Raw genomic sequence first — 19,614 nt, 5'->3', positions numbered from 1 at the left:
ACATTTGACAGAACATTGTATGTCCTTCCTTCTGTACAATTTATCGCCATCGAGGCTTAAGGCCTGTCTATAGATGGGATGGCGTGTTTCAGCCCTAAATAATGGAACACTTTGTTGTTAACTCAGAGGCAGGTCTCCGTGATGCGGTGACGTAGAGAAGCAGAGGCCTGATGGTCAGTGATCAGGCCTGATGGTCAGTGGAAGGTGTTGGGCAGGGACTGTTTTACTCTTTTTTCTTACATTCACCGGGCCGGCCGCGGTGGCTGAGCGGTTCTAGGCGCTACAGTCTGGAACCGCGCGACCGCTACGGTCTCAGGTTCGAATCCTGCCTCGGGCATGGATGTGTGTGATGTCCTTAGGTTAGTTAGGTTTAAGTAGTTCTAAGTTCTAGGGGCTGATGACCTTAGATGTTAAGTCCCATAGTGCTCAGAGCAATTTTTTTCTTACATTCACGTTTGGAATGAAAAACGTTGGGTTTCCTCGGAGTGTCCTCAACATATCTGTTTTATAAGAAAATAGAACATGTTACTAAATAATATGCGAGTGCGCTCAACGTACCCAGTTACCACTGCAAAAGTTTTTCTAAGGTATCAAGAAGGGTTGCAAAACCCACATACTTTCGAGCAGCTGATTGTAGGTCTCGATCAGCGCTATAAGGAACAGAATAGCACAAGGCTCTCGGGAGCAGTTCAGTGGAGAGTTGCAGACGCAGAGCGAGACGTCAATCTTTGTCGATTGAATCAGGAAAATCATTGCAAATACGTATGAGCTATCAGGGAGTGACACACTAAACAAAATCATTCTGTATGAGGCCGTGTATAGGGCACTGAATTCTTCCTTAATGATAAAAGGTACTTATAAGTGGTGAAAAAATTGATAATTTTTCATGGGTTTTTTATATAATATAGTCTTTCCTGATTACATTGATATATACATTGTAGGGTTTCAAATGAAAAAGACCTTTATAAACCAAATTTTAAAGTTACAGCCATGGAGGCCGCCATGCCCCCTTCATTTCTGTTACAGAAACCAGTATTATTTCGAAATTAGCTGTGACCTTCCTGTTCCAGGGATTATACGTATGATACATTGTATGTGTTGGAAACAGTGCAGGATTCTAGTAGCTGTAAATGTTTATCTTTGCTAGTATTTACTTTTGTTTCGCTGAAGCAGTTTGTTCACGTGTTACTGAATGTTTGTTGCCCAAGTGCTACATGTTTTTGTTGAAGTACATATCCTTTAGTGTGCAATAAATACGAATTATGCCACACATCAATAAATTCAATAAAAGGAAATTCCATGGTAACCAGTTCACAGACAAAGCCAGCCACACTGTTGAAAGTAACATATGTATCAGTTTTTCAGGGAAGAATCTCCCAAGTGGCATCCCGCTTGGTGATTCATATTTTCGTGTTAACAATGATGATGTTTGCAGTGAATTTGTTGTTGTTGATGTGGGCATGTTATCTTCTTTAATCAAGGAAGTGGCGATATGTAAACAATGTGATGGTGTAGGCTGCCTGGAAATAACTGAACAACGAAGTAGCAAGAAGGGTTTAGCGTCAAAATCAGTTGTTCTGTGTAGATCCTGCAATAAATCTACCTCTAAAATGACTTCGAATGTTGTGAATAAATCACATGATGTGAATTTGAAGTTAGTGTATGCAAGGCGTGCAATAGGAAAAGGAAAAAAGGATGCTGAAACGTTTTGTGGTTTGATGGACCTTCCTCCTCCTCCTAGTGGGTTCAAAAAGTACAGAAAAATACTTTTAGGTGCATTGACAGTTGTGTCTAAAGCTTATACGAAACATGCAGTAGAAGAAACTGTAAATATTAGTGGAACCAGGGATATTGCATTGATAGGACATGCAACGTCGAGGACCTCATTCCTTGAATGGTGTCGTAAGTGCTACTTCTCTGGAGAATGGAAAAGTTGTCGATGTTAAGAGCTTATCTAAGTACTGCCGCACCTGCCACAGTAACTCTGAAGGACATATTGAACATCAGTGTTCCAAGAATTATGATGGTTTCAGTGGGGGTATAGGGAGTTATGGAGCTCTAAAAATATTTCACAGGTCGGTGCCCGTTTATAGTGTTAGATATACGCGGTACCTAGGCTATGGGGACTCTAAAGCTTTCAATAAAATTAATGGGTTTTATGTTTCTGGTGATACCTTTGTGACAAAACTGGAGTGTTGTGGACATGTGCAAAAGGAGATGGGTGCTAGATTGAGGAACCTACTAAGAAAAATGAAAAGAAAGTTGCTATCTGATGGAAAATCTCTGTCTGGCAGAGGCAGATTGATAGAAACTGAAAAAGACCTTCTTCAGAGTCATTATGGACTGGCCATTAGACGAACTGCACCTCTGAATGAGGTTACAGCAATGAGAAAAGCTGTATGGGCCACTTACTTTCATAAGTTGTCCTCAGATTACCACCCTGTTCACGTACTTCTTTGCCTTAAAATAGCAAATTCTTGGTGTGGTTACCAAAAAGCAAAAGAAAGTGGTCAAATATACCATCATAAGCATTTTCTTCCTGAGCCTGTTAAGAATGAATTTTTAGAGATTTGAGTGACCCTGTTTCGTTTAGTAAATATCTTCATGGGGGCACTCAGAATACAAATGTAAGTTTCAGCTATTGCATATAGGAAAGATTACGCAAGAATATTTTTGTAGGCCTAAATACATTAAAAGTTGGTGTACTAGATGCAGTGATATCTTTCAGTGATGGAGTGACAGAAAATTTGAAAGTTCTGAGAAATTTAGGCATAAAATGTGGCTCTAATATGGAACAACAATTGCTTGTGTGTGACAGAAAATGGGTGCATGAAACTGTAAGATTTGCTCTTCACGTTACCCAAGAAGCAAGAAGTGCTAAAAGGAATGTCAAGAGGAAGCTTGAAGATGAAGAAATGTTGCAGGATGAAGACTATGCTTCAGGAATGTTCTGACGCACAGTTTAAGTAGACTCATATCTATATCTACAATTTCCTGCAAGTTATATTTTCCAGAATTCAGGTACAAATATTTCGTAAAGTTTATAAAGGATAGTTCTAATTTTTTTCTGTAACTTGCAATAGTCCATACTTACGTAGTAGACCTAAGCTTTATTGCATAATCAACTAAATTATAGAAAAAAAACAACATTTTTATAAGGAAAAATGTTATAAAAATTAAAATGTAAGATGTGACTTTTTTTATCCTTGTGAAATACACAATAGGTGGAATTAAATGTCATACATATCTGGTAAAAATTTTTTCTTCTTCAAATGTATAAAGTTGAATTAAATGGTACCTCAATTTGGTGAAGCATTTAGGAAAAAAATTGCATTAATTTCTTTGTAATTTTTTTAGTAACCTTAAGCAGGTTCAAAAATATTCAAAATACTTCTGACTTGTTTAGAAAGTGTGCTGCATTACTTTCTATGAAAAAGAAATAAGTAAAATGTATACATTAGGAATATTGCCTAAAATAAATAGGTGTTAACTTTTACATAATATTGAGCCGGAAAGTACCCTGTATCCTTAAGGGAGCTGCCACCAGATATGTCAAGGTAGGTGCGTTGAAGAATCCGAAAAGGGAGCTCTAGGTCGCAGATATCACAAGAAGAGCACTAAAAAAGAGGAGCATTGTCTCTAGAGACGTAAGACGTAATAGGTTTGGACGTTTCGACACATCTAGGGGCAACGTCGCCCATCAAAATATGGAAAGAGTGGTGTTATGGGGCACCAACAACAGGATTGTGGGAACAAAAGGCGGAATGGTAAGTCCCAAAACATCGATACGAGTGTTACACCATCCATACCTGTCCAGTGAGATGCCAGTCTCTGGGGAAGTATCCGCAGAGGAGAACAAGGGAGGTGATATTGATTTCAAAGTACAGGTGAACGTACCTGTTAATGTCAGTGGATGAGCTCCGTTGCAGAGAAAGCGAGTGGGTCACGATTAGATAAGCTGGGCTGGAATGGTCCAGATCAAAATGGATGTAAACGAGGTTGAATTATTTCTAGACAGACGGGGAAAAAGGGTGTCAGCGGGACATTCTAGAGCTGCAACCCAATTTAGAAAGGCCAGTATACACTGGGTCTGTTCCGTGTATGACTCTGATGTAACTGCCGCAGATTTATTGGAACAGGGGAGTCCTAGAGACTTGTTTTGGTTCAAGGAACATAGTAGTGGATCGTTGATCAATGGCACAACTTTTGACATTACCATGTAAACTCTTCATCTTCCAGAAAATTTTACTGCGATCATCAATACAATTGTGACACAGCCTACGTAGTACTTACTGGTGAGATAAACCCTTAGAAGTATTCCGAAACCAGCACCTGACCGAAATCAACAATGCCCTGTGATGTAAACTTATCCGCTTCCAGAGCCAACTCACAGTTGCACAAGAGGGACGCATTTCTGCAGAGCAGGTGCTTCAACACCTGCAACAGTACCGAGAGAACCAGAATTTCACCATGGCAATCATGAGTGTAACAATATCTGGCAAATTGTTGGCTCTGACGCTGATTTGTGCCGCATTTGTGTACGTTTGGTGGAGAACTGTCAACTGATATGAACTTCCAGTGCATCAGCTGACGAGGATTATATTACCTATATCAAATAAGAAATAGTTAATAGAAATTTGGTATAGACTCTGTTTTGATAGGTGTGAGTCCTCATTCAGTGGAAAACTAATGTGTAAAAAGCAGACCAGCCAGTGGACTAACATAATTTTAGATTAAATACACAGTCTATTAACCTTCTGGTTTAAGCTAACTATTTTAAGGGAAAAGCTGAATGAACTTTTCACTAAATTCTACGATGTATGTCGAGTTCTTACAGATCTCCCACGATCTGCGATACGGAGGCTGGATCTACTGGAGAAGGGAGGTGTGACGCGCCGCCATTATTTTTTGGTGCTAATGAATAAAATAACGGCACTGCCACGACAGAAGCAAGAGGATATGGAAGAAGCTTGGATTATTGCCGACTGTACGCTCTTACATCAGAGACGGCCTGCTGATAGAACAATAACTGTTGCTACGACGCCATGGAATTATCACATCGCCAGGCCAGGCAAGAACCAGCCCCGTAGTAACAATGAAGCAGCAGAAAGACAGAGGAGAGTGGTGAAGTGGATAGATTACTTCAAGCCCGAGTCAGAGGATCTGTAGGTGCTACCTGATGAGAATGAATGCCTTTGCCGAAAAAGTACTCATAATACCTGTGTAGATCCCCTAACTTTTATATACTGCATGCAGTCTGGCAGCATCAGTCACGGAAGATAGGCAAACGCTGGTCTATGAGCCGATATGAATCTACAGCCTGCCCCCAAGAGACTTGGTCTCCAGTTGCTGCAGGCCTTCTGCCAGCTCCGACGCCAAATTGTGAACTTAGCACCTCGTATCCCGTGAGGCACCTCCAGGCCACTCGCTGCCAGCCTCCTACCCTGCAGGGTCAATGTTGAAGACCATGGCAATGCTGCCATACAACCACCATTACCTGTGCAGACAACTTCTAGCTGTCCGCCTCGACTTGCAAATGTGGCCACTACTGGTGACCGCTGTCTTCCTCTTCCAGACCCACGGCGCTATGCCACGCCTACCTGTGCAACCTGCCCTGGGCTGTGAAGCTTCGTCCCGTCGGTACATCTGTGGCCCATGACGCCGCACGCGCCTTGTGTGGGCATTCACTCTTAGTCACTGGCATCATCATTTTTCTAGGTGAGTGCCTCAACCATTTGCCTGAGACTGAAGGCATCCTGCTAACCTCAGGGCCTCTGCATCCACTACATTCAGTAACCGTCAGGGAAGAATTTATTGTCGCATATCATCGTTCCAATTGTAGTAGTGTGTTCACTAATAAAATACATCTTTAATAAATGGTGTTTTCATATTGATATGTTAGACAGCTACCTGGTTTCCACCCACCAATCCACTGAAACCATGTCCAGAGTAGTGACTTATAGGCTACTGACAGTGACAAACTAGTAGCACTGCCGGCCATTGCGACCCTCCGCCACCATTAACTACAGCTGAAACTATGTCCACGATACTGCTGATGACAAATATGAAATATCTCTTCGCGTTATCACATCAAGGCGAAGTTTTGAATTAGTATTGTAATGCGTGGTTTACTCTTTAAACGTGTTTTCTTTCTTTAATTCTATGTAGGGTGTTAAAGTTTGGTGCACCATTAATTACTTATACCTAATTACCTGGTATAGGTTCCTTTTAGAATCCCTTACTGAAACTATCCTGTTGTTGAGTATTAGCGAAAGGTCCCCATCTTTATTTTGGTATGATCGCGTTTCTTCACGGGGTCAGCATTTTATTCTGCATTTGGCGATATTAGTGGTAGGGCGTGGCTGATGCGCTTTCTGTCACCACCCCATTTCCCCCTCTGACGTAATCTGTTTACGTCTGATGCTATTCCATGTGAAAGTGTGAACGTTTTCGAAACGTTTGCGAATCGTGTAACTGAGGCACGACGTGGCTACCACCGGCGTATTCACCTAATCCGGTGTGGGAATTCACACGTCCAGACTTTCCGGCACATCGGTTCTCGCCGTTAATTCGCCAGATAAATTCTGTCAGGGACCAGCGTGCCTCCCCGATTCCCGCAAATGCGTGCGGCTATCCAGGCGGATCTATATGCAAAAACTTCTACTGATTTCAATTAATTTAAATTTTCACTTGAGTAGTTATAGCAATTATCCCATAACTATTCTTTAGAATCAGACAGCACCTTCTATCAGGTATGAGTTATAATTCGTTAAGTATCCTGTTGTTGTGGTTGTTGAGGTCTTCAGTCCAGAGACTAGTTTGATGCAGCTCTCCATGCTATTCTATCCTGTGCAAGATTTTTCATCCCCAAGTACCTACTGTAACCTACATGCTTCCGAATCTTCTTAGCGTATTCATCTCTTGGTCTCCCTCTACGATTTTTAACCTCCACGCTGCCCTCCAATACTAAATTGGTGATACCTTGATGCCTCAGAACGTGTCCTACCAACCGATCCCATCGTCTAGTCAAGTTGTGCCACAAATTCCTCTTGTCCCCAATTCTATTCAGTATCTCCTCATTAGCTACATTATCTACCCATCTAATCTTCAGCATTCTTCTGTAGCACCACATTTCGAAAGCCTCTGTTCCCTTCTCGTCTAAACTATTTGTAGATTTCGATGTTTACAAATTTCTCTTCTCCAGAAACGCTTTCCTTGATATTACCAGTCTACGTTTTACATACTCTCTACTTCGACCATCATCAGTTATTTTCCTCCCCAAATAGCAAAATACATCTACTACTTTAAGTGCCTCATCGCATAATCTAATTCCCACAGCTTTAACTGATTTAATTCGACTACATTCCATTAACCTCGTTTTCTTTTTGTTGATGTTCATCTTATATTCTCATTTCAAGTCACTGTCTATTCCGTTCAGCTGCTCTTCCAGGTCCTTTGCTGTCTCTGACAGAATCACAATGTCATCCGCAAACCTCAAAGTTTTTATTTCTTCTCCATGGATTTTAATTCCTACTCCAAATTTTTCTTTTGTTTCTTTTACAGCTTGCTCAATACACAGAGTCAATAACATCAGGGATAGGCAACAACCCTGTCTCACTGCCTTCCCAACCACTGTTTCCCTTTCATGCCCCACGACTCTTATAACTGCCATATGGCTTCTGTACAAATTGTAAATAGCCTTTCGCACCCTGTATTTCACCCCAGCCGCCTTCAGAGTTTGAAAAAGAGTATTCAAATCAACATTGTCAGAAGCTTTCTCTAAGTCTACAAAGGCTACAAACGTAGGTTTCCCTTTCCTTAATCTATTTTGTAAGATAAGTCGTAGGGTCAGTATTGCCTCACGTGTTCCAACATTTCTACGGAATCCAAACTGATCTTTTCTGAGGTCGGCTTCTACCAGTTTTTCCATTCGTCTGTAAAGAATTCGTGATAGAATTATGCAGACGTGTTTTATAAAACTTATAGTTCGGTAATTTTCACATCTGCCAACACCTGCCTTCTTTTGGATTGGAATTATTATACTCTTCTTGACGTTGAGGGTATTTCGCCTGTCTCATTCAACCTGCTCACTAGATGGTAGAGTTTTGTCAGGGCTGGCTCTCCCAAGGCTGTCAGTTGCTCTAATGGAATGTTGTCTATTCCCGGGCATAGTTTCGACTTAGGTCTTTCAGTGCTCTGTCAAACTCTTCACGCAATATCATATCTCCCATTTCATTTTCATTTACGTCCGCTTCCATTTCCATAACGTAAACTCTCTATATACCCCTTCCACCATTCTGCTTTCCCTTCTTCGCTTAAATTTTGTTTTCCATCTAAGATTTTGATATTCTAACAAGTGGTTCTCTTTTCTCCAAAGGTCTCTTCAATTTTCCTGTAGGCAGTATCTATCTTACCCCTAGTAATACACTCCTGGAAATTGAAATAAGAACACCGTGAATTCATTGTCCCAGGAAGGGGAAACTTTATTGACACATTCCTGGGGTCAGATACATCACATGATCACACTGACAGAACCACAGGCACATAGACACAGGCAACAGAGCATGCACAATGTCGGCACTAGTACAGTGTATATCCACCTTTCGCAGCAATGCAGGCTGCTATTCGCCCATGGAGACGATCGTAGAGATGCTGGATGTAGTCCTGTGGAACGGCTTGCCATGCCATTTCCACCTGGCGCCTCAGTTGGACCAGCGTTCGTGCTGGACGTGCAGACCGCGTGAGACGACGCTTCATCCAGTCCCAAACATGCTCAATGGGGGACAGATCCGGAGATCTTGCTGGCCAGGGTAGTTGACTTACACCTTCTAGAGCACGTTGGGTGGCACGGGATACATGCGGACGTGCATTGTCCTGTTGGAACAGCAAGTTCCCTTGCCGGTCTAGGAATGGTAGAACGATGGGTTCGATGACGGTTTGGATGTACCGTGCACTATTCAGTGTCCCCTCGACGATCACCAGTGGTGTACGGCCAGTGTAGGAGATCGCTCCCCACACCATGATGCCGGGTGTTGGCCCTGTGTGCCTCGGTCATATGCAGTCCTGATTGTGGCGCTCACCTGCACGGCGCCAAACACGCATACGACCATCATTGGCACCAAGGCAGAAGCGACTCTCATCGCTGAAGACGACACGTCTCCATTCGTCCCTCCATTCACGCCTGTCGCGACACCACTGGAGGCGGGCTGCACGATGTTGGGGTGTGAGCGGAAGACGGCCTAACGGTGTGCGGGACCGTAGCCCAGCTTCATGGAGACGGTTGCGAATGGTCCTCGCCGATACCCCAGGAGCAACAGTGTCCCTAATTTGCTGGGAAGTGGCGGTGCGGTCCCCTACGGCACTGCGTAGGATCCTACGGTCTTGGCGTGCATCCGTGCGTCGCTGTGGTCCGGTCCCAGGTCGACGGGCACGTGCACCTTCCGCCGACCACTGGCGACAACATCGATGTACTGTGGAGACCTCACGCCCCACGTGTTGAGCAATTCGGCGGTACGTCCACCCGGCCTCCCGCATGCCCACTATTCGCCCTCGCTCAAAGTCCGTCAACTGCACATACGGTTCACGTCCACGCTGTCGCGGCATGCTACCAGTGTTAAAGACTGCGATGGAGCTCCGTATGCCACGGCAAACTGGCTGACACTGACGGCGGCGGTGCACAAATGCTGCGCAGCTAGCGCCATTCGACGGCCAACACCGCGGTTCCTGGTGTGTCCGCTGTGCCGTGCGTGTGATCATTGCTTGTACAGCCCTCTCGCAGTGTCCGGAGCAAGTATGGTGGGTCTGACACACCGGTGTCAATGTGTTCTTTTTTCCATTTCCAGGAGTGTATATGTGTCTACGTCCTTTCATCTGTTCTCTATTCATCGCTGCGTAGCCATTTTGCACTTCCGTTCGATATCATTTTTGAGACACGTTTCCTACCGAGCGAGGTGGCGCAGTGGTTAGACACTGTACTCGCATTCTGGAGGACGACGGTTCAATCCCGCGTCCGGCCATCCTGATTTAGGTTTTCCGTGATTTCCCTAAATCGCTCCAGGCAAATGCCGGGATGGTTCCTTTGAAAGGACACGGCCGACTTCCTTCCCCGTCCTTCCCTAATCCGATGAGACCGATGGCCTCGATATCTGGTCTTCCTCCCCAAAGAATCCAACACGTTTCCTATAATTACGAGGACAAAGACAAATACTTAATCATTTGACCAAGACGTTTTGTAGTTAAAAATGTTTTGTGAGTGTTCATTAGAACAGTAGTAAGTCGTTTACTTAAATTTTGAATTTATAAAGAAATCTTATAGTTCAAAACAGCTCAGGTCTGTCTTGGACTGGCGACCCTAATTTCATTTTCCCTGGTTTACTGCACTGTTTCATTTAAATTTAGGAAAATCGTACTCATTTTGGTAATTTGGTAGTTCTATGTTTTGTATTATTATTTACAATGTGAGAGTCGCACCCATTATTATCCGCTTTGGGCTGGACGAGGCAACATTATAGTTCGAAAGCTTTCTTTGACTTGGGAACCTGATGCATCCTGTGGATGAGAGATCTAAAAGTGGCCATTTCATGTGCTGAGGAATATTAAGGTAATTTGGTACTTACGTGTTCTGGATTATTATTTATAAAGGGAGAGTCGCGCCAGTTACTATGCACTCTGGGTTGGATGAGGCAACATTAAATGTAGAAAGCTTCCTTTGACAATGGAACCTTTTGCATCCTACAGATGAGAGATTTAAAAGCGTCCACTTTATCTGCTGAGGGGTGATTAGATGTGCTATGGATGATCCCACACATAGCGCAAGGTAATAGATACTACTATGTCGTTGTGAATAATACTGACAAAAGTATTTTAAAGTAACTAAGGCGAACCACCTATAGCGATCATACAATTACACTGACGAATAGTGACGAAGATTTTGCGGGCAACATTACACATCACGGAGTTTCGTACTTGGGCAATATTTCCCGTAAAATTGACCCATGTTAAAAAGAAAAATTATTATACCAGCTAACATCAATCCTAACAAGTTCAGATATAAGTACAGGCACAAGTAGAATGTCACAAGTTCTAGATATTCAACTTCAGAAGCACATTGCGTTAGGTGCGATTACTGACCCATGAAATGCATTGGTCAACCGCTAGGAATATTGAGATAAGGTTTCGTGAGCACTTAAATTTGACGAACTTGAAATCAACGTTAACCCTTGTTTCCACATTGGGTTACGCAGGTAACCTTAAGAACAGCCTATTTTTCAGTTGTATTGAAACTAGGGTACACAAGCCTTTTAAAGAAGAGCATTTAAATGGGAAGGAACATAACATACACTCACACCTACATTCAGGTTTCCCAGGTAAACACAGATGTCCGTTAGAAAAGGGCGAAGTTCACAAACGAAATACTTTCTCTTATTATTATTATTATTATACAAATTTGGCCGTTAAAGACCGTGAAAACAGTTATTTCTTGCGCTTCTGGGAAGTCTTCTTTCTCTCAGTCCACACTGCTTTCATTCTTGCGCTGAAGGCGGCTTTTCTCTCTTCAGACCATTTAGTTCCACAAGTCTTCTTAATTTTCACACCGAAACCCGTGAATGAATTCAGTTTTTTTCTAAAAAGGTTTCTGTTAAATATTGTTTCCTGATCTATGTCCATTTCTTTTAGATCTCTTTCTGTGTTGATAAACCATAAATTTTTATTCTTTAGATTTGCGATGTACGAAAATTTTTGTTTTGTAAGCCTATTCGGGTTCATCCTCATGATGTGAGCATAAAAGGAGCATCTTCTTTTTCTAATTTCGTCTGTAATTTTGCTGCACATCGTATACACTTCTTTGTTGCTTTTTAGTCTGTATACAGGCTTGCCTTGATCATCTGTTATTTTCCTGTGTCCAAGAATTGTCCTCACAATTCTTCTTCCACGATTTTCTATCTGTTCTGCGTATGTAAAATTTGCCAGTGTTTCTGATGCATATAGTATCTGCGGTCTAATGACAGTCTGGTAGTGTCTGAGTTTAATGGTTTTGGATATACATTTTTTTTAATACATTTGTCTGCAGTAGTGAGTTGCAGTCTCTAGTTTTTGTATTCTAGCCCTGCAGGGTGGATGACCTTTTGCCACAGGCTGAATTAGTTCACCAAGATATTTAAAATGTTTAGATACCTGTATTTTCCCGTATTTCGTAGTCACTTTCTTTGGTGGATTTTTGATATTTGTAATGATTTATGTCTTTTCAAATGAAATTTGCAAGCCTGCTTTTTCAGCAATTTCTTTAAGTCATTCTATTTGTTTTATTGTGTCTTTTTGTGTGTAAGCTAAACAGGCGAGATCGTCAGCGAAGGCAAAACAGTTGGTTTCAATGGCTTTGTAGCACTTCCCTCCAATTTGGACTTTCTCAACTCCATGTTTTTGCGTGAGTTTTCTCCATTCTGCTATGACTTTATCCAGAACACAGTTGAAGAGTACCGGGGACAGCGCATCTCCTTGTCTGACGCCGGTTTTGACCTCGAAATGCCGTGAAATTTCTGCTTGGAATTTTACTTTTGATGTTGTATTTGTTAATGTTTCTTTGATTATGGTGATTGTTGTTTCATCTATTTCATATTCTCGAAGTGTTTTGATGAGTGTGTCCCTATCGATTGAGTCATAAGCTTTTTTGAAATCAATGAATGTTATGAAATACTTCTTGCTCCTTGTAGATAAATAGTTCATTGTTGTTTTGAGGCTAAAAATTTGTTCGGCGCAGGATCTTCCTGGTCTGAAGCCAGCTTGATATTCTCCAAGTTTTCCCTCTATAATTGGTGATACACGATTGAGCAGGGCTTTTGATAGAATTTTGTATGGGACTGGGAGAAGCGATATTCCACGATAGTTGTTAACATCCCTTTTGTCACCTTTTTTAAACAAAGGGTGAATTAGGGCAGTTTTCCAGTTACTTGGGTTTTTCTTGGTTTCCCATACTTGTTCAAGTTCTTTGTGTAGTGCTTCTACTGATGTTTCTCCCCCAAGCTTGAGCATTTCTGCTGTAATTGTGTCTTCTCCACATGCTTTCCTGTTTTTGAGATTTTTGATTATGTTTGTGATTTCCTCTCGCGTCGGAGGTGTTGAATGTGTTGGTAATGTTTCTGGTTGCGTAAAACTGAGAGTCTGGATGGGTGTTTGGCAGTTTAGGAGTGTCTCAAAATATTCAGCCAGGATTTCACAGTTTTCAGTATTGTTGGTGGCGAGAGTCTTATTATTTCTCATAAGGTTTAGGCAAGGGGACTGGTATCCTCGGAGTTTCTGGTTGAATGTTTTGTACCAAGCTGCCGTGTTGCATTTCTTGAAATTCTCTTCGATTGAGTCCAGTTGTTGTTTTTCATATTGTCTCTTGGTGTTGCGAATAGTTTTCGAGGCATTCTTTCTGGCTTGCTTAAATTCATCAAAGTTGTTTTCAGTTTTATGTGAGTTCCACTTTTTCCAGGCTTTAAGTCTTTCATGCAGAACTTCATTACAGTTGCTGTCCTACCACGGGTGTCTCGGTTTGCTCTTTTTTGGAAAGGTTGTTTCTGTTGCCTCAATCAAGTTGTTCTGAAATTCTTGGAGGTTTTGTGAAGGGGAGAAAGTCTTTAGTTTTTTCTGAAAATCCTTGAGGTTAGAGTTGGACTTAAGGTTGTAATTTCTCGGGGTTGTAAGATCAAAATTTATTTTATTTCTGTTTTTATATTCACCGCTCTTGCTTTTCTGTTTGTTTTTTTGGGATCAGTTTAGTTTTTATTTTCGTGAGATAGTGATCGGAGTCGAGGTTTAGAGATTTTCGGACACGTGTGTTCAATATTTCTTTTTCACATTTGGAGGAGATGGCAACGTGACCTATTTGAAATTCTCCGATACTCTTTATCGGAGATACCCAGGTTTTTTGTTTTCTGGGAAGATGTTTAAAACGTGTTGACATTAGCTTGAGTTGAAACTGCTTACAGAGCATAATTAACCTTTCTCCATTTTTGTTGGTTCGTTTGTGTGCGGGAAAGTTGCCGACAATATCGCGGAATTTCTTTTCTTTTCCAATCTGAGCGTTAAAATCTCCTAGAAGTATTTTTGCATTGTTTTCTGGGATTTCTGATATATGATCCTTAAGGTTTTCCCAGAATTCATCTGTTTCTTCCCTATTTTTAGCATTATTTTTGTCATTTGTGGGAGCGTGAACATTGATTAATATGTATTTTTTATTTGCACATCGAAAAGTGAGGAAAGATGTTCTCGATGATGTTGACCAAAAATGTTCGACAGAGTTCAGAATTTTTGTGTTTACAACAAAAGCTGTGCCAAGCTGAGGGCATTTCTTCATTACAATTTTTCCAGGTTTTCCTTTAAATATTCTGAATTTGTTTGATTCAAATGTGTTTTCATCAGTGAAGCGAGTTTCTTGTAGCGCCACAATTTGTATGTCTTCCGTGTGTAACTGGTCTGTAAGGTGCTTAAGTTTTCCCACTTTGAGAAGGGAGTTTATGTTGAGAGTTGCTATGTTGAAGATTTTTCTAGGTTTAATCTTGTTGGATTTGCATGGTGTTGCAGACTTCCCAGAATCCATGGGTCTGCTTGCGTCGTTGCCGACGGTGGATTGGCCACCTGGGGTAGTTTCGTTATTGAAAGACATTTCCATCATGCGTTAAGATTGTAACTGTTGAAATTCTTCAAAGTTGGGGAGATTACTTGCGTAACCTACCAGGAATACGACTAACGTTGTTAGCGTTAGAAGGTTTTCTTGAAACAGCCGCCTCTAACATGAGGAACAGACGCTGCCCACAAGCCGCCCAATCTGGGTACAGAAGCTTGCAGTTATAGATTCTTGGTTCCTCCGCTCTCTCAGCCGTTGGGAGTTAAAAATTCCTCATCCGCCTATTAGACCGTTGACCGGTTTTCATCCGTAACCCTAGGCAGGGGCCCTCACAGGGTGCTACCATCCGGAGCCAGATGGACCCAGGTTTTTTTACGAGGTTGTTACTCCTCCCCCTCCTCCTTCCTCATCACTTGTAAGATGAGGATCCGGGCTTGGGAAAACTGAGTAATAATACAACCGATATAGTCATAAATACGGCAGAATATATAAATTTTTACAATAAGTGAGGGAGGAAATTACATAAGACTATACAGTTAGTAAATTTTCCTGCTCATAAACTTGTATTGATTATTTATTCGCAAAATCCAGACACTGTTACTGTACTGCAGTGGTCATCACACATTGGTTTTTTACGTTTCTTGCAATTTTTTTCTTGTTTTCCTCTTCCTTTTTTTTAATTGAGACTTGCGTACAAAACAGTCGCCAACGCAATTCAGCTAACCAAAAGCATCTCGTTTTAGCTGAGGCTCCCTCCACTTGTTCAGAAATCAGAATTAGAGGTCCTCCTATCAGGCAAGCAATACCTAATTTCTCGGAAAATTATCTCAAGCAATTAGGATTTGATGATTTAGAGATATTGGAAGACAAATGTTTCTGAGATCGAATAGAAACAGTCTTCATCCATGCGCCATATTTTTTTCCTTGAGGGTTGTTTTCTGTGTAAATAATGTATGCCACTAAGCAATCAATATCCACAATGTTGTGAAAATATGCTAGCAGACATCTCTGTGCCCTGTTTTTTACACTATAATGAGAGCACAACTTGCCCGTATTATCGGCGCCCCCTGCTTTCCTATTATAATAATATGTAACATATGGCGTTGGAAAAGGACCCGAACTGGGTGCATCAAACGGATTGTGGATAACCTTAGAACTGTGTTCTACCTCTTTGGAACATATGAACACGAAGAAACGTTATCCTCACCGAATACAAATAAAGACGACGTACTGGGCGCGAAGAGCAAGATCACATTTGTGGCGGTATATAGGGCTTGTTTCTTTTCACAGTACCAACTATGGACAAATCCCAAGTCCCAAGTTATCAACCACCTTGCTATCGTAGAGCTGTGACAAAACTGTCAGTGACTATATTTTTGCTAGTGCCTTTGAAATGGTAACATAACTCGTTCACTACCCCCCTCCCACCCACATGATTAATTTCTCTTCCTGAAGCGCATTTACCTGTATAAATTTGGCCAGTTATTGGATAAGAATTTCGCGATTCACAAGCCCACCGATCTTTGAAGCCATATTGGGCTGGCTTTGTGGGAATGTGCTGAGCAGACATTGTCTATTCTTTGTAAGGAAAAAGCTGCTCGTCTACAATGAGGCAAACAGAAGGTATAAAGTTTTCAATAAGATTTGAGGTTATTATTTTAAATATGTCAGACATTGCAGCAGATTTATCACTCTTCAGACGCTGAGCACTGGTGTTCACATCATCAAACTTTATAGATCTACTTATCTGCCAAAACTTGTTTAGGTATAAGCTTGCACTATACAATGAGAATGCATTTGTTTTCCACATTTGCTTTGTGTGTTGACTGTTAGAGAATCTTACTTCAACTGTGATCAGCATACCAAAATAGACATCAAATTCTTCAGTTGTCAATAGCTTCTTCACCCTCGCTGCTCCTTCTCAATTGATATTATAGTTATTAAATACTGAATTAATTTTTCTGTTCGTTTCACGTACTATTAGAGCACACATTTCTTCTGTAAAGAAGACACCCTTGAAGGTGTCTTTTATAGAAAGAATTTTTGTTGTATTTGTTGGACCAGCCATTTCCTGCAAGAACACACTCTTGAAGGTGTCTTTTATAGAAAGAATGTTATGCTTCAGCAACTTTCTTGATACAAAAGGTTCCTTATGACATTTAGTTTCATCTTTACCACTTTGAATGCATGCAGAAGGTATAATCGCTTCACTATTTTCCTCAGTTATATCATTTTCCTCGGTACTATTATCACTTCTTCTTCTTTCAACTTCAATATACTACAAGCAATAATAGCAACTTCAGTATTTCAAGCAGTAGCATCTTCCTTACTAGGAATCTATTCGTCTGTAGAATCCTCGTCGCTGAAATCTGTAGCGTCATTCTCTTCTGTATTAGCAGTAGATAATAACTTCCTAATAGACTCTTCTTTCGCTTCGCAACTTAATCTGCTGTATTCATATTTTGAGAGTTCTAGTTTATCATTCATGAGAATCCAGAGTTGAGGTTACGGGAGCAATCCTTACACAATAATGAACAGTTCATAATGTTGAGTAACAGTGGTAACAGTACAAAATTTTTAAGGCTTTCGTGGCCACTTGTTGACAAACTGCCTATTGGCTTCTGTCTCGGGTTCTTCGGCCGACGTTCATCTAATGATTTTTCTGACGTTTCGCCAGCACGAGTGGCTGGCATTGTCAAAGCTTCACCCTCCATTGCCGGTGGTGAACTGGAGGCGAGCTCGCGGCCGCAGACTATATGTACCTGGCGCGCCAACGTCCGAGGGCTTCTCCGCGGTCATTTCCGGTGCGGTTCTCCTCTTGCTACCTGCGACGGTCGTTCGCTGCAGTACGGGAAGCCAGGATCCGTTTACCTTAAGGCTTTCCTCTTTCTTGTTGAAACTGTTCGCGTGTTTTTGGATTTCTACAGCTTCTCTGAACAAGCGCGTGTGATAGTGCTTCTCTACAGCCAGAACTTCCGTGTCGGCGAATTTTATTACGTGGTCGGTCTCATTCAGTGCGTGTTCTGCCACGGCCGATTTCTCCACCTGCCCCAACCTGCAATGTCGCTTATGCTCTTTGATCCTGGTGTTAATGGATCGTCCAGTCATTCCGACATAAACTTTTCCGCATGTGCAAGGTATACGGTATATTCCCGACATTGCAAGTGGGTCTCTTTTCTCCTTCGCCGACACGGAAGTTCTGGCTGTAGAGAAGCACTATCACACGCGCTTGTTCAGAGAAGCTGTAGAAATCCAAAAACACGCGAACAGTTTCAACAAGAAAGAGGAAAGCCTTAAGGTAAACGGATCCTGGCTTCCCGTACTGCAGCGAACGACCGTCGCAGGTAGCAAGAGGAGAACCGCACCGGAAATGACCGCGGAGAAGCCCTCGGACGTTGGCGCGCCAGGTACATATAGTCTGCGGCCGCGAGCTCGCCTCCAGTTCACCACCGGCAATGGAGGGTGAAGCTTTGACAATGCCAGCCACTCGTGCTGGCGAAACGTCAGAAAAATCATTAGATGAACGTCGGCCGAAGAACCCGAGACAGAAGCCAATAGGCAGTTTGTTAGTGGTAACAGTACCCAGCAACAATTAGAATGCCTTGTTGCAACGATTTCTTATATACCAAGAGAAGAGCGTGACATTCTGTCGCGCTGACCACTCTTTAACAGAGTTTGCCGTTTTGTTTAACGAGGATGCATTCTCACAGCTGTTGTTCCTAGTCTGCAAGTACACCTACTGTTAGAGCTACAAAAGCAGATGATGGCTAATTCATCGCCTAGCCAGGAACTCCACAGGAAGGTCTACAATAATACAGGAGCACCTTCATAGAACTTCAAATTACAGTTCCCAACAGTGTTTAACAACAATTGTGAACCTCATAATTTATTTCTGGAGTATATAAGTATCCGTCAGTAACATGACATATGCAGCAAGGAAAGCAAAAAAGAATGTGAAGGTAATGTGGTCAAAACAGGAAAATACGGACCTGTATGCTAAAAAACAGTTGCTCACTGAATTTTGCAAAACATGTCTACAAATATCCTATAAAAATCAAAAGATCGACTTGCTTTGAGGAAATAACAGAAAGTGAAAGGCACATACAGAGGAAGTAATGCTTGAAAAAACGAGAGACTCGGAAACATCAACTGCATCAAAACCAGCAGACAAATACCCACCACAAACACTCTTCACATTCAAACGTACCATTTTCGTGACAGAATCGTCAACCTGACGTAAATCTCATCAAACAAGAAAAGTGTCTACTTTATGATGGATCAACACACACATATCACAACAGAAAAGCTTTTAACACAAGGGGAACACACTGTAAAGAACAAGAAAGTGTACAGTGGAAATCAGGAAAAATTTAACGCGAATTTTGTAAATCGAAGAAATTTCTTTTCCTTGCACCTCGACCATATATCTAGGCTACACACAATTCCCATGGATAGATACTGCTAGCGAGGCACGTCAGCGTGCACCACCTACAAGAAGCCTCCAATAGGAAACACAGAAAGATGTCACGTGAGGGATCTGGGGTTGCGCGTAGAATGTGGAATCCAGAATCATCTCTCACTCTGTTCGCCGCCTTCAACCAGCCATTACCCGCCTCCTCCTTGCTCTTACATAAAAAACATAGAATAGTTCCCTGAAGCAACTGACAGAATAGACACCTTCCCTAGGCTCGCTCTTTGAACTCCATGTAATGAATTACTTCTTCTCTGTTTGGCTAATCTTCCTGGTCGCATTCAAAAATACCCCATTTGGATGCCCACTCTTATGTCCTGAGCACCTGACGTCATGAACAAATGGTGTCAGAATCTGACCCGACCCACCATATGATCCTTAAAAAACCTGTGAAAGCACAGTTAGTTGCTGCGGAATGCAATACTTTTGGTTAGAGTGGTGAGCTGTTGTTTGCAGCTGGGCACGGATGCACTGGCTGACGCCGACCTAGGGCAGAGTCCAGCCCATAAAGCGACATGCAGTAAAGCAGCACATT

Source organism: Schistocerca nitens, chromosome 3, assembly GCF_023898315.1.
Source record: "Schistocerca nitens isolate TAMUIC-IGC-003100 chromosome 3, iqSchNite1.1, whole genome shotgun sequence".
NCBI classification, from domain to species: Eukaryota; Metazoa; Arthropoda; class Insecta; order Orthoptera; family Acrididae; genus Schistocerca; species Schistocerca nitens.
The sequence above is the reverse complement of the archived record's forward strand: the minus strand, read 5'-3'. Positions refer to the sequence as shown.